Here is a 14053-nt window from a genome sequence, read left to right on the forward strand (position 1 = left end):
GATCTTCTTTACCCTCGTGGCTTGGGCAGTAATGCAGAGATTATTACCTTCTGTGGTTCTGCTTTTTAATTTAGCCCCTAGCTGCTCATATGCCCATTTCATGTAATCCATTTCTCTGAATCAAAGGATTAAAGTTAGTTGCCATCCATGTGCAGATATACATGGAGGAATGAGGTTGTGGAGGCAATTGAGAATGTGAGGGAGAACTAGTGGTAGAGAAAGGGGGGAGTTGAGGAGAGTGAGGGACTGCTGAAGAAGGAGAATTCAGATTATTGGGAGTATGGGGGGTTGAGGCATGCAACAGCCAGCTGTCAAGGTGGAGAAATACAGCTATTGGAAGGGGTTACAATGGTTGGGAACTGCAGTTTTGGGTGTAATTGAAGAAGTAAATTAAGGGTGAGGAAGATTGTGGGGAGGATTGTCAGCCAGTAGTTGAGTAGGAATGAGAAATGCAGTAAGGGGGAAGCATTGAAGTTATGGAGAGGAATGTGTCGCAACTTCCTCAAGTTAAAACATTTGGAAAACTGAAGCCATTGTCTTATGCTCCAGCTAAAAACGCTCTATCCCCTGTACCCTTGCCACTGTTTCCAGCCCCCTCCCCAGCAATTGTCTTGACTTGAACAAGACTGTTCACAACCGTAGCTCCCTATTTGAGAATGAGATGAGCTTCTGACACTATACCCTCTCCATCATTAAAAAAAAAACATGTATATTACATGACTGATATCGCCTGTTTCCTTATTCTCTGAACCTACCTGCCACTGAAACTACTGTTCATACCTTTGTTACTTTCAGACTCAACTATTCCAATGTTCTGCTGGCTGGTCTCCAATCCTCTGCTCTACATACACTTCAGTTCATCCAACACTGCTGGACATATATCCTGCACCAAGTTCCATTCATCCATCATCCGTAACTTCATTATTCTACATTTGGCTCATGGTTCACAAAACTTTAAGTTCCTTCCTGGCCTTGCCTTTGTAATCTTCTCTAGCCCTACAATGCTTTGAGATTTCTCTGTCCTTCTGTCTCGGGACTCTTGTGCATCTCTCATTCACTTCACCTTGCATTTGGCACCTGTGCCATCAGCCATTTAAGACCTATGCTGAAGAATTCTTCCCTAAACTCATCCACCCTTCTCCTTATTTAAGACTCCCATTAAAACCCACCTCTTCAATTGAATTTTTGGTCCTCCCCTCCCAGTAACTCCTGCTTTGTCTCAATTTCCTTTTTTTGTCTAGTACTTCTGTGAAGTGCTTTAAGCTACTTTTCTACTTTAAAGCTGCTATATAAATTGTTGTTGTTACATTATAACTCATTGTAAGCTAGTCCAAACAGTGTAGCTTAAAATTAATTTAGCTAAAGTAGGCTTTATTCATGCCCTTATTTTGAAATGACACCCAAGCAGTGGCTGTTGACACAGCTTAGACATTTGCAGATTGATTCAGAAATATAATGACAATCTACTTTAATTTAACAATGGTATCTGCTTTCTATCACTTGCAAGGTGATAAATTTACTTGATGAGAAGACCAGTAACAAAATAAGGTATATTTTTAAACAGTAAGGAGAGATAAAAGGCTATCTGGAAAAAATTGCACATAACATCTTGTAATGTTTTAATACATATTGGTGTAGATACATTAAATTCATAGCTAAGGAATTCAGTGCACTTCAATGCATTATTGAAGGAATCATTGGTGTTAAGGAATGTAGAATACTCATGAGAATGATGCGAAGCACTTATTGTACAATAAAGATCTGATGGAGTAATTGATGAACATAGAAACAAGTTGGAAACAGGCCATTTGGGCCCAACTGATTCGTATTGAAGTTTGTTGTCTATATGAGGAAATAGATCTAATCACATTGATCTGCCTTGTTCCCATATTTTTTTTCCTTTACTTATCCAATCTGATATGAATGTTGACATAGTTTTTGTCTCAACAAACAATCCTGGAAGTAAATTTGACAGCTACGTAACTCTGTAAAGAAATTTCTCTTTTGTTCATTTTCTATATTTAGAATGAGGGGACTTTGGTAAGTGGGGCATGACAATTGTTCCATCTAGGAGATACGAAGGAAAATATATATATATATATCTAAGTTGGCTTGGCTACTTCATCAAATTATTATTTTCTTTAAATGGACAAATGGCTGGACTGATAAAGTGGCCGCCGCTGACCACATGATGGTCGTTCTGGAAGTTTCTGAGCAGCTTAAACATGGACAAAGGTGAATGCATCAAACCCCTGGACTGTAACACTCTTCCATTGTATAAACATCCTGGCTAAGCCAACACAATGGATTAGCAGATGTGATGTCTGCACTAGCCAGCTACGGACAAAGGCGGAGCTATTTGTGAGTCCTCATCTCCAACATTGTGATAATGTTCTACAGTTCTACAGTTACCTGCTCAAAACAAAGTGGGTTTTAACAAGCTGAATAGCTTGACCTGAAACTACCCTCTCACATGACCGAGACTTGAGATGTTTGAATACCTTTAATTATATAGCTTTTGAATTTTATCTTTAGTTGCAGTTTAACCTCTGAAGAGAATCGAACTCCAGGCTAGCAGCCTGCCTTTGACCTCCACCTCTCTTCAAGCCCTGTTTCCAGAAAGAAGCCTGTATTTCGCCCACAGGGTGAAGTAATTTCCTGGATACAAGAATACTTTGTTGCATCTTCAATGGACTCCACCTGCAACCGAGTTCCTAGGACCAGGACCAGGAATTCTGCCAAACAAAGCCATCTGAAAGAACCTCCATTGGACATTGACGTACTGGACTGTGGACTCACATAAAACTATAATTGTTATTTTAATTGTGGCCTCTGCCCTGAACCCTTTTCTTTCCCTTTTCCCTCTTTTATTGTATGAATGCAAAAAGGGGCAGATGTAACGACACCCCTTTCCCACGTTTTGTATGTGTGTGTGTAAAATAAACCCACCCTCTTATTTTACCTCATCACAAATTTGCTGTCAGGTTATTAATAGAGGATTTGGATCACTCCAAAATGAAAGGTTGGGGAACATAGGCCACTTATAAAAGAGGGAAATCAAAAATCAAAAACACCTTCCTCTTTACGGGTGGGTAGTGCGAGGAGAAATCACGGCTGTTCTAAATTAAACTTCCTCCTGTCCATAACACAATGCAGGGAGAGATTTTGCACTCTGTGTAAGACAAATAGAAGCCTATTGTGAAGTTCTCTCTAATTTACTTTGGAGACTCTTAAGCACGATATGTCATACATTGTGTTATCAACAACACCCCCATCACTGCTTTGTTGCTAATCTCTCTGAAAATGACAGATATTACCACACAGACCAACATCTTATCTTCATGTACTGTTAACTCACAAATAAAGGATAAGAATCATCAAATAATAAAAGTACAATGTATATCCAAGTGTCAAGTTTTGGGATTTCTGATTATTTGATCATGGAAGGTTTTCATTATAATATATATTAAAATAATCAATTAGGTTCGGCTCTCAATAGTTTAAGTTCACAAGACAAACAGTTTTATTAGAAGATACAGACTAGATTCAAATGAAGTGCCTCCTTGGTGTACCTGAGGCAATTGAGTGGCATTAAAAAAAAATCCCCAATAATTAAAGTCACTATCTTCAGCTCTCGCCACAAATTCTATTTCCTAGCCATTGACTCCAAGCCTCCATGTCATCTATCTAAGGCTGAACTGGATCATTCAAAATTTACGTGTCATATTTAACCCCGAGATGTGCTTCTGACAATATATTCGTTCCACTGCCTACTTCCACCAACATGGCCTGACTCCACAGAGATAAAAACAAAAAAACTGCGGATGCTGGAAATCCAAAACAAAAACAGAATTACCTGGAAAAACTCAGCAGGTCTGGTAGCATCGGCGGAGAAGAAAAGAGTTGACGTTTCGATTCCTCATGACCCTTCGACAGAACTTGAGTTCGAGTCCAAGAAAGAGTTGAAATATAAGCTGGTTTAAGGTGTGTGTGTGGGGGGGGGGGCGGAGAGATAGAGAGAGAGGTGGAGGGGGGGTGGTGTGGTTGTAGGGACAAACAAGCAGTGATAGAAGCAGATCATCAAAAGATGTCAACGACAATAGTACAATAGAACACATAGGTGTTAAAGTTATAGTTGGTGATATTATCTAAACGAATGTGCTAATTAAGAATGGATGGTAGGGCACTCAAGGTATAGCTCTAGTGGGGTTTTTTATTTTTTTTTAAATAATGGAAGTAGGTGGGAAAAGGAAAATCTTTATAATTTATTGGAAAAATAAAGGAAGGGGGAAACAGAAAGGGGGTGGGGATGGGGGAGGGAGCTCACGACCTAAAGTTGTTGAATTCAATATTCAGTCCGGAAGGCTGTAAAGTGCCTAGACGGAAGATGAGGTGTTGTTCCTCCAGTTTGCGTTGGGCTTCACTGGAACAATGCAGCAAGCCAAGGACAGACATGTGGGCAAGAGAGCAGGGTGGAGTGTTAAAATGGCAAGCGACAGGGAGGTTTGGGTCATTCTTGCAGACAGACCACAGGTGTTCTGCAAAGTGGTTGCCCAGTTTACGTTTGGTCTCTCCAATGTAGAGGAGACCACATTGGGAGCAACGAATGCAGTAGACTAAGTTGGGGGAAATGCAAGTGAAATGCTGCTTCACTTGAAAGGAGTGTTTGGGTCCTTGGACGGTGAGGAGAGAGGAAGTGAAGGGGCAGGTGTTGCATCTTTTGCGTGGGCATGGGGTTGTGCCATAGGAGGGGGTTGAGGAGTAGGGGATGATGGAGGAGTGGACCAGGGTGTCCCGGAGGGAGCGATCCCTACGGAATGCCGATAAGGGGGGTGAAGGGAAGATGTGTTTGGTGGTGGCATCATGCTGGAGTTGGCGGAAATGGTGGAGGCTGATCCTTTGAATGCGGAGGCTGGTGGGGTGATAAGTGAGGACAAGGAGGACCCTATCATGTTTCTGGGAGGGAGGAGAAGGCGTGAGGGCGGATGCGCGGGAGATGGGCCGGACACGGTTGAGGGCCCTGTCAACGACCGTGGGTGGAAAACCTCGGTTAAGGAAGAAGGAGGACATGTCAGAGGAACTGTTTTTGAAGGTAGCATCATCGGAACAGATGCGACGGAGGCGAAGGAACTGAGAGAATGGGATGGAGTCCTTACAGGAAGCGGGGTGTGAGGAGCTGTAGTCGAGATAGCTGTGGGAGTCGGTGGGTTTGTAATGGATATTGGTGGACAGTCTATCACCAGAGATTGAGACAGAGAGGCCAAGGAAGGGAAGGGAAGTGTCAGAGATGGACCACGTGAAAATGATGGAGGGGTGGAGATTGGAAGCAAAATTAATTTTTCCACCCCTCCATCATTTTCACGTGGTCCATCTCTGACACTTCCCTTCCCTTCCTTGACCTCTCTGTCTCAATCTCTGGTGATAGACTGTCCACCAATATCCATTACAAACCCACCGACTCCCACAGCTATCTCGACTACAGCTCCTCACACCCCGCTTCCTGTAAGGACTCCATCCCATTCTCTCAGTTCCTTCGCCTCCGTCGCATCTGTTCCGATGATGCTACCTTCAAAAACAGTTCCTCTGACATGTCCTCCTTCTTCCTTAACCGAGGTTTTCCACCCACGGTCGATGACAGGGCCTCAACCGTGTCCGGCCCATCTCCCGCGCATCCGCCCTCACGCCTTCTCCTCCCTCCCAGAAACATGATAGGGTCCCCCTTGTCCTCACTTATCACCCCACCAGCCTCCGCATTCAAAGGATCATCCTCCGCCATTTCCGCCAACTCCAGCATGATGCCACCACCAAACACATCTTCCCTTCACCCCCCTTATCGGCATTCCATAGGGATTGCTCCCTCCGGGACACCCTGGTCCACTCCTCCATCATCCCCTACTCCTCAACCTCCTCCTATGGCACCACCCCATGCCCACGCAAAAGATGCAACACCTGCCCCTTCACTTCCTCTCTCCTCACCGTTCAAGGACCCAAACACTCCTTTCAAGTGAAGCAGCATTTCACTTGCATTTCCCCCAACTTAGTCTACTGCATTCGTTGCTCCCAATGTGGTCTCCTCTACATTGGAGAGACCAAACATAAACTGGGCGACCGCTTTGCAGAGCACCTGCGGTCTGTCTGCAAGAATGACCCAAACCTCCCTGTCGCTTGCCATTTTAACACTCCACCCTGCTCTCTTGCCCACATGTCTGTCCTTGGCTTGCTGCATTGTTCCAGTGAAGCCCAACGCAAACTGGAGGAACAACACCTCATCTTCCGACTAGGGACTTTACAGCCTTCCGGACTGAATATTGAATTCAACAACTTTAGGTCGTGAGCTCCCTCCCCCATCCCCACCCCCTTTCTGTTTCCCCCTTCCTTTTTTTTTCCAATAAATTGTAAAGATTTTCCTTTTCCCACCTATTTCCATTATTTAAAAAAAAAATTAAAAAAATTAAAAAAAAACCCCACTAGAGCTATACCTTGAGTGCCCTACCATCCATTCTTAATTAGCACATTCGTTTAGATAATATCATCAACTATAACTTTAACACCTATGTGTTCTATTGTACTATTGTCGTTGACATCTTTTGATGATCTGCTTCTATCACTGCTTGTTTGTCCCTACAACCACCCACCCCCCCCAACCTCTCTCTCTCTCTATTTCTCCGCCCCCCACACACACACCTTAAACCAGCTTATATTTCAACTCTTTCTTGGACTTGAACTCAAGTTCTGTCGAAGGGTCATGAGGACTCGAAACGTCAACTCTTTTCTTCTCCGCCGATGCTACCAGACCTGCTGAGTTTTTCCAGGTAATTCTGTTTTTGTTTTGGCCTGACTCCACATCTGCCTCAATTTATCTGCTGTTGAAACCCTCATTTGTGCCTTTGTTACTTCTGTACTTGACTATTCTAATGCTCCCTTGGTCAGCTTCCATCTGTGCCCTCTGTGCATTTGAGGTGATCCAAAACTCTGCTGACCATATCCTAACCATATGATCATTGCTCTAGGATTACAATTCACAAATGTCTAAAACTACGAAAGAGAAATATCAAGCTAATACTGCAAATGTCTTTAAAGTACCAGTTTCACCACAGCTGGTTGATGGGCAGTGTGGAAGGCTAACTTTTCCTCCATGCCTCAGATAAAATTCAGCACAGTTTTTATTCTGTCACTGGTTCAACTGATCAATATTGAGACTGTAAAGCAAAAATGTTTGTATTTAAGAGAAGCCTGTGATTCCCCAGAGCAATCACTGAAATGTCTCTTGCAAAAGATCGTATCTTGATGAGCCTTTCACAGAACCAATGAAGGGAAGGTGAGAACTTAAAGGAAAAAAAGGTTGAACTCCAGCTGCACAATAACTATGTTGGATTTTGTTTCCTCTTCTTATCTACAAGCCCATCGGCAGCTCAACTGGACTTTTTCCTGAGATTTAGTGTAAATCACGCAAAAGTAAAATGTGTTTGAGCTACATGAATGCAACTGTTATCAAAGGTTATCACTTCTTATTAGCAAAAAATGTTCCTGTAGATTCAAATTTTACTACCTTTTACTAATTTCTGTTGTTCACCTTTAAATACAAGCCCAAAAGAAAATGCCTGTCCAGAGGCAGCAGCAGAAGTCTGTAATCACAATGATGATAGTTACAGTGCCAAAAAGAATGAAGCTGCAATAGGAAGAGTAAGAGCAAAAATAGTACAGAGGCTCTTGCAAAAGGCCAGAAAGGCGAACTTCATTTGTAAGGATATACAGAAAAACATATTGCATGTTCTGGAGAAACGTTAGAAGAGATCAGTAGAACCTCTTCAATTGCATGGCCAGAACTAAGGGCTGGATTTTCATCCTCGAGGTTGCTAATAGGAGTTGGGAAATTTCCTGGCTTGGCTTGGCCCACCCGCCTTGGTAGAAAGTACCTGGAAAGATGGGACTTTCATTGCAGGCTGGGTGGGGCTGCGCAGGTGTGGGCTGCAGTCGGGTCAGCTGACTGCGAGAGATTTGGAAGCAGCTGCAGGGCCTGTTGGGCATCAAGGTGGGCTAATTAGAAGGCCAGCCTTGGTGCTATAGTTCTTTGTCCTGGTTATAATGAAAAATGTAAGGCCCTCTAGCCTTCACCTCTCACATCCCCTCAACCCCCCTCACACACTCCACATGCTTCATCCATGCCACCATATTCCTCCCACCCACACCATATAGCTTCCTATGGCCAGGTATGGCCCCTCATGTCCCCCATGCCAACATACCCATGCTTTTAATGGATGTATGGGCTCTGAGCCAAGAATACATAATGAGGCTTGTATGACAGCCCAGAAATCAGTTAGCCTGTTGAAACACCTGCACACCAGTGAAGACATTGCTTGACAGCTCTAGGACTTTGATCGATGCTGTCAATTGCACAATGTTTAATTACACAAGAGGGGCATGTTAGTGGGGTGGTGAAAAAGGCATACGGGACACTTGCCTTTATCAATCAAAGCATAGATTACAAATGTAGGGAGGTCATGTTGGAGGTGTACAGAACCTTAGTGAGGCCACAACTGGAGTACAGTGTGCAGTTCTAGTCGCCACATTATAGGAGTGATGTGATTGCACTGGAGGGGGTGCAGAGGAGATTCGCCGGGATGTTGTCTGGGATGAAACATTTAAGTTATGAAGAGAGGTTGGATAGACTTGGGTTGTTTTCATTGGAGCAGAGAAGACTGAGGGGCAACCTGATCGAGGTGTACAAGATTATGAGGGGCATGGGCAGGGTGGATAGGGAGCAGCTGTTCCCCTTAGTTGAAGGGTCAGTCACAAGGGGGCATAAGTTCAAGTTGAGGGGCAGGAGGTTTAGGGGGAATGTGAGGAAAGACTTTTTTACCCAGAGGGTGGTGACAGTCTGGAATGCACTGCCTGGGAGGGTGGTGGAGGTGGGTTGCCTCACATCCTTTAAAAAGTACCTGGATGAGCACTTGGCACATCATAACATTCAAGGCTATGGGCCAAGTGCTGGTAAATGGGATTAGATAGATAGGTCAGGTGTTTCTCACATGTCGGTGCAGACTCGATGGGCTGAAGGGTCTCTTCTGCACTGTGATTCTGAGATTCTGAAGATGAGGTTTCAAGTGCTTGCAGTTTCTGGTATTGGTACTTTAAAGGATTTGGGTGATCAACACTTTTATTGGCCTGTAGTGAAACCGTTTTTTTAATAGAGTACAAGTTATCAATGAACTTTTTTAAAGCTTTTTTTAAACACATCCCACTCTTAGTATAGCATTCATTGGTTCTATACAGTGTGTAGTGGATGAATGGGCATGGAAGTTCCATAGCTTGGCATGAGAAGGCCATGGGGGTAAGTGGGAGGCGTGATTAGGCATGGGGAGCATAAGGAGGACCTTTTGAACATACCTTTCAAAATGTTCCCTCGTGCAGACTATGATTCGTAACACATCTGAGGTGCTGTGAGCCACAACTCTTTCAAAAGCTGGCCCAACTCCATGAAAATTGCAGAGGACTAGGACATGCCTACCCAGCAATGGAGCCGGCCAAGTCAAGAATGCAGGCTGAACCATCCCTTAAAAGGCCCTAGTGAAATTTGTAAACCCTGAGAATGGGGTCGATAGTCCCAGAATTGGGTCCTGGCCCACGTTTTTTGCAGGTCCGTCGAATCTCCCCGACTCCACGAAAATCTAGCCCCAAATGTACAGCACAGTTCAAAATGATTGGCCTATGTACAATTGATGATGTCTCTTTCCATTTTTGGAGAGCTGTTGATTCTGTAAAACCTGTTGAATATTAAAATGAAGTTAAATTATGTAATAAGGCAAATTAATCATCATTGACAAATGTTTGAATAAACTACTACAACATTAAATTCTATGCTAAAACGTATAGTGGCTTCATTTGGAATCCAGCTAACCATATTAGTGGAAAACAATCTATTGACAAATCAAATTCAATATCAATGCTCGACATTGGAAGCACTATACCAATGTGATATGGACATTACCATTTGTGTGATTTGTATTTCTTGGCAGGTCTAGGAGCTTACCACAGCATTACCCTTGGCCCTGCAGTCACCTTGCAGGAAAGCAAGAAAGAAAGAGGTATTTATAGAGCACCTTTCATGAAGTGTAACAGTGCTTCACAGCCAGTGAAGTACTTTTAAAGTGTAAAACAAAAACAGAGTTACCTGGAAAAACTCATCAGGTCTGGCAGCATCGGCGGAGAAGAAGAGTTGATTTCCAGGTAATTCTGTTTTTGTTTTGGATTTCCAGCATCTGCAGTTTTTTTGTTTTTACTTTTAAAGTTTAGTTACTGTTGTAAGGTAGGAAATATGGGAGCCAATTTACACACCGCAAGATTCCACAAACAGCAATGTGATAACCAACTAATCAGTTCTTTTTTAATATTAATGTTGGTTGGCTGATATATTTGACCAGGACACTAGGGGTTACTCCCATGCTCTTCAAAGTAGTGCTATAGAATCTGTTACTTATCTTGCTAGTGCCACCCACACCCTGTTTTCAGATTTCTTTCATAACTGAATCTTAGTAGCTGAGGGTCTCAAAGGCCTCTTCAATGGTTTTGATTTTTAGGTAAGTTTTTGATAGCAAGTGCAAGACAATGTAGATTCTGTGAATTATTTCAACTACTAGATTGATTGTATGGTTTCCACAGTAGACCTTTGATGTCCTCAAATTGTGGCAAAGCCCTGCATTGGTCCTCATTTCATTCCATAAGTAATAACCAAAGTTATTGAACTCCAGATGAAAAATAAGATATACTGCAATAACTGTAAAATACTATTGGGTTCAGAGAACCATTTCAAAGCTTGCTATTAAGAATGAGAGCAGGTATTGATTTCTGATACCTTCTTGCATTTGTTTTTATTATGCAACTTTTAATATTGATGACCTTGGACATAATTTGGGGATTGTCAGCTTGCTGCTACTTTTGAGTGCAATGGGTTTTCCAAATTTGTTTGTAGAATTATATATCTTTCGTTTATTATTTGCTGAATCCTCTCCCTTTTCATGTCTTGTGTCTCTTTCTACATATATTTGAGTGTTTTAAAACAATTTGGAAGCAGTTAGAGGGGATGTTGTGTTCTCTTTTCGGAATGTAGGCACATGGAAACAGGAAAAGCTCATTCAGCTCCTCAAGGTTGTTTCGCCATTCAATTACATTATAGCGGATCTGTACCTCAACTCCATTTACCTGCCCTTAATCCATATCCCTTGGCACCTTTACTTAAAAAAAAACTGTCTCTCTCAGTTTTGATTTTTTCAATTAACCTAGCCTCGCAGCTTCAAGGGACAGTTCCAGATTTCCACTGCCCTTCTTGAGCTTCCTGATTTCACGCCTATAAGAATAGGGGCGAGAGAAAATAAGAAGAGATGGATAGAAAAAAATGCAAGATAAGATGAGCAGTGTTTAAAACTGCTCATTTACTCCTCTATCTTGTTGAAGTGACTATTCTTCATTTGTGAACCCAAACTATGATCATCCGTAATGCTTCAAGAGAGTTGTCCTTGGGCTGCTTACATGCAGTTCTGAGTAGCTTGTTCAGCAGGGCATTGGTGTATGGCTTCTGAAAAGATGAGCGAGATAAAGAAATAAATTGATGAGAATTGCTCATCTATGCATAAAAAAAGCAGCAGGCACTTAACAGTGGAAAAGTAATTTACTGACCCATAAGATCTGCAATGTCAGTAGGTAATTGCAATCATAGAACTGTAAACTGTGAAAATAAAGATTGATGCCATATCGAGTACCTGTTATTGCATGATTTCCTCTGATTCTATCCCATACCACCCTGAAAACCTCTTTGCCTTTGAGAAGCAGCAGAACCACTAAAAGGCAAACATGTAAGTGAACAATAGTTTTTTAAAAATGTGCGTGAAATTGGTCAACATCAGTAGCAGAAAGGTAACTGATAACAAATCAGCAGACCATTTTACAGTCTGCCTAAATTTCTTCTCCAAGAAGAGTCTATCAGCTAGATTGATATTTACCAATTTTGTCCCCAAAATTGTTCTTCTATGCTAGCTCTGTGTATATGAGGAAATGGTAAATAATTTGCAAATCAAATGCTAAAATGATATGATTTATAATTTTTTATTGTCTATCTAAATTCATTGTAAGTGCTGGTGCCTCTGACTTAAACCCCACTGTAGACCTTGAGCAGATAATCATGGCTGACACTTCAGTGCTGCACTGTCGGAGGTGCTGTCTTTCAGATGAGACATTGAACTGAGGTTCTATATCTCTTACCACTTGTCCAAGAAGAGTTTTGGGGGTATTGGAAGCGGGGTTCCCAGTGTCGTGCCAACAACCACTTTTTTAAAAAAAAAGTTGCATCCTGATATCTATTCTCAGTGCCAAGTGCCACCATATGTACGTACTAAACCTCTCCAGCAGTACCAACTCACCCTATTTCAAGGCTGTCATTACCCGCAGTTTCATTTTATGCTTAGTGTTGTCTGACCTTAACAAGAAACTTTTTCTCTTCCTTTCAGGTGCTAAGCAACGCAAGCTCCAACAACATAACTGAAACCCATGCCCATCCGGGACCCTCCACACCTTCCTGTCTCTCGGACCCCATCCCTTCTTCTAATCTCAGCCCTTGCCGTGTATTCATCATACCCTCTGACCTTCCCCTCTCTAATGCTGAACGTTCAGTACTCGGCAAAGGACTCAGTTTCATCCCCTTACGGCCCTCACCTCGATGAATTCCGGGCTAGGCACGATGCTGAACTTTTCTTCTGCCGCCTTCATCTCTGTGCTCACCTCTTTGGGCAGGAATCCTCTGCCCACCCCCGTTCAACGGATCCTTTTACCAACCTCCAGTATTTTCCTTCTACCTGGACCCTTCCGTCTTACGTGCTCTTGATCTTTTCATTGAGAACTGTCAGCGTGACATTGGCCGTCTTAATTTCTCTGCACCTCTCACCCACTCCAGCTTGAATCCTTTGGAACCTGCTGCACTCCATTCCTTCAGGTCAAGCCCTGACTTTGTTATCAAACCTGCTGACAGAGGCAGTGCTGTGGAGGTGTACAGACCTCTATCTTGCAGAGACTGAGCGCCAACTCTCAGACTCTTTTTCCTACCTCCCCCTGGAACATGACCCCCCACCGAACATCAAGCTGTTGTTTCCTGGCCTGTCACTGACTTCATCTCCTCTGGAGATCTTCCCTCCACGGCTCCCAATCTCATAGTCTCCCAATCCCACATAGGCTGCTTCTATCTCCTTCCCAAACTCCACAAGCAGGACCGTGCCGGTAGACCCATCATGTCAGCCTGTTCCTGCCCCACGGAACTCATTTCTTCCAATTTTGACTCCATTCTCTCTCCTCTTGTCCAGCCTCTTCCCACCAACATTCATGATTCCTCTGTTGCTCTACATCATATCAATAATTTCCAGTTTCCTGGCTCTAACTGCCTCCTCTTCACCATGGACGTCCAATCCCTCTACACCTCCATCTCACCAGGATGGTCTGAAGGCTCTCCACTTCTTCCTTGAACAGAGGCCCGAACAATCCCCATCCACCACCACTCTCCTCCGTCTGGCTGAACTTGTTCTCTCACTGAACAATTTCTCAATGAACTTGTCCCACTTCCTCTAAATAAAAGGTGTGGCTTTGGGTATCCACATGGGTCCCAATTATGCCTGTCTTTTTTGGGAGGTAAGTGGAACATTCCTTGTTCCAATCCTACTCAGGCCTCCTCCCACAACTCTTCTTTTGGTACATGGATGACTGTTTCGGTGCCACTTCATGCTCTTGTCTGGACCTGGAAAAATTTATCAATTTTGCTTCCAATTTCAACCCCTCACATGGACAATCTCTGATACTTCCCTTCCTTGACCCCTTTGTCTCCATTTCTGGTGATAGACTGTCCATCAATATTCATTACAAGCCTACCGACTCCCGCAGCTATCTCGACTACAGCTCCTCACACCCTGCTTCCTGTAAGGACTTCATCCCATTCTCTCAGTTCCTTCGTCTCTGTCGCATCTGTTCCAATGATGTCACATTTCAAAACAGCGCTTCTGACATGTCTTCCTTTCTC

The 14053-nt window shown here is 43.2% G+C and overlaps 1 protein-coding gene across 2 annotated transcripts in view; it reads left to right on the top strand.

Annotated features, from left to right (window-relative positions):
* gulp1b (GULP PTB domain containing engulfment adaptor 1b) overlaps nucleotides 1-14053 on the top strand; it is a 428880-nt gene that overhangs the window by 58092 nt on the left and 356735 nt on the right. For both annotated transcript variants that reach the window (XM_041200977.1, XM_041200978.1), the window contains exon 2: nucleotides 10017-10085. The gene's annotated coding sequence lies outside the window, so the exon portion shown is untranslated. The remainder of the gene's footprint in view (nucleotides 1-10016; nucleotides 10086-14053) is intronic.

This window comes from Carcharodon carcharias, chromosome 12 (assembly GCF_017639515.1).
Source record: "Carcharodon carcharias isolate sCarCar2 chromosome 12, sCarCar2.pri, whole genome shotgun sequence".
Lineage (NCBI taxonomy): Eukaryota > Metazoa > Chordata > Chondrichthyes > Lamniformes > Lamnidae > Carcharodon > Carcharodon carcharias.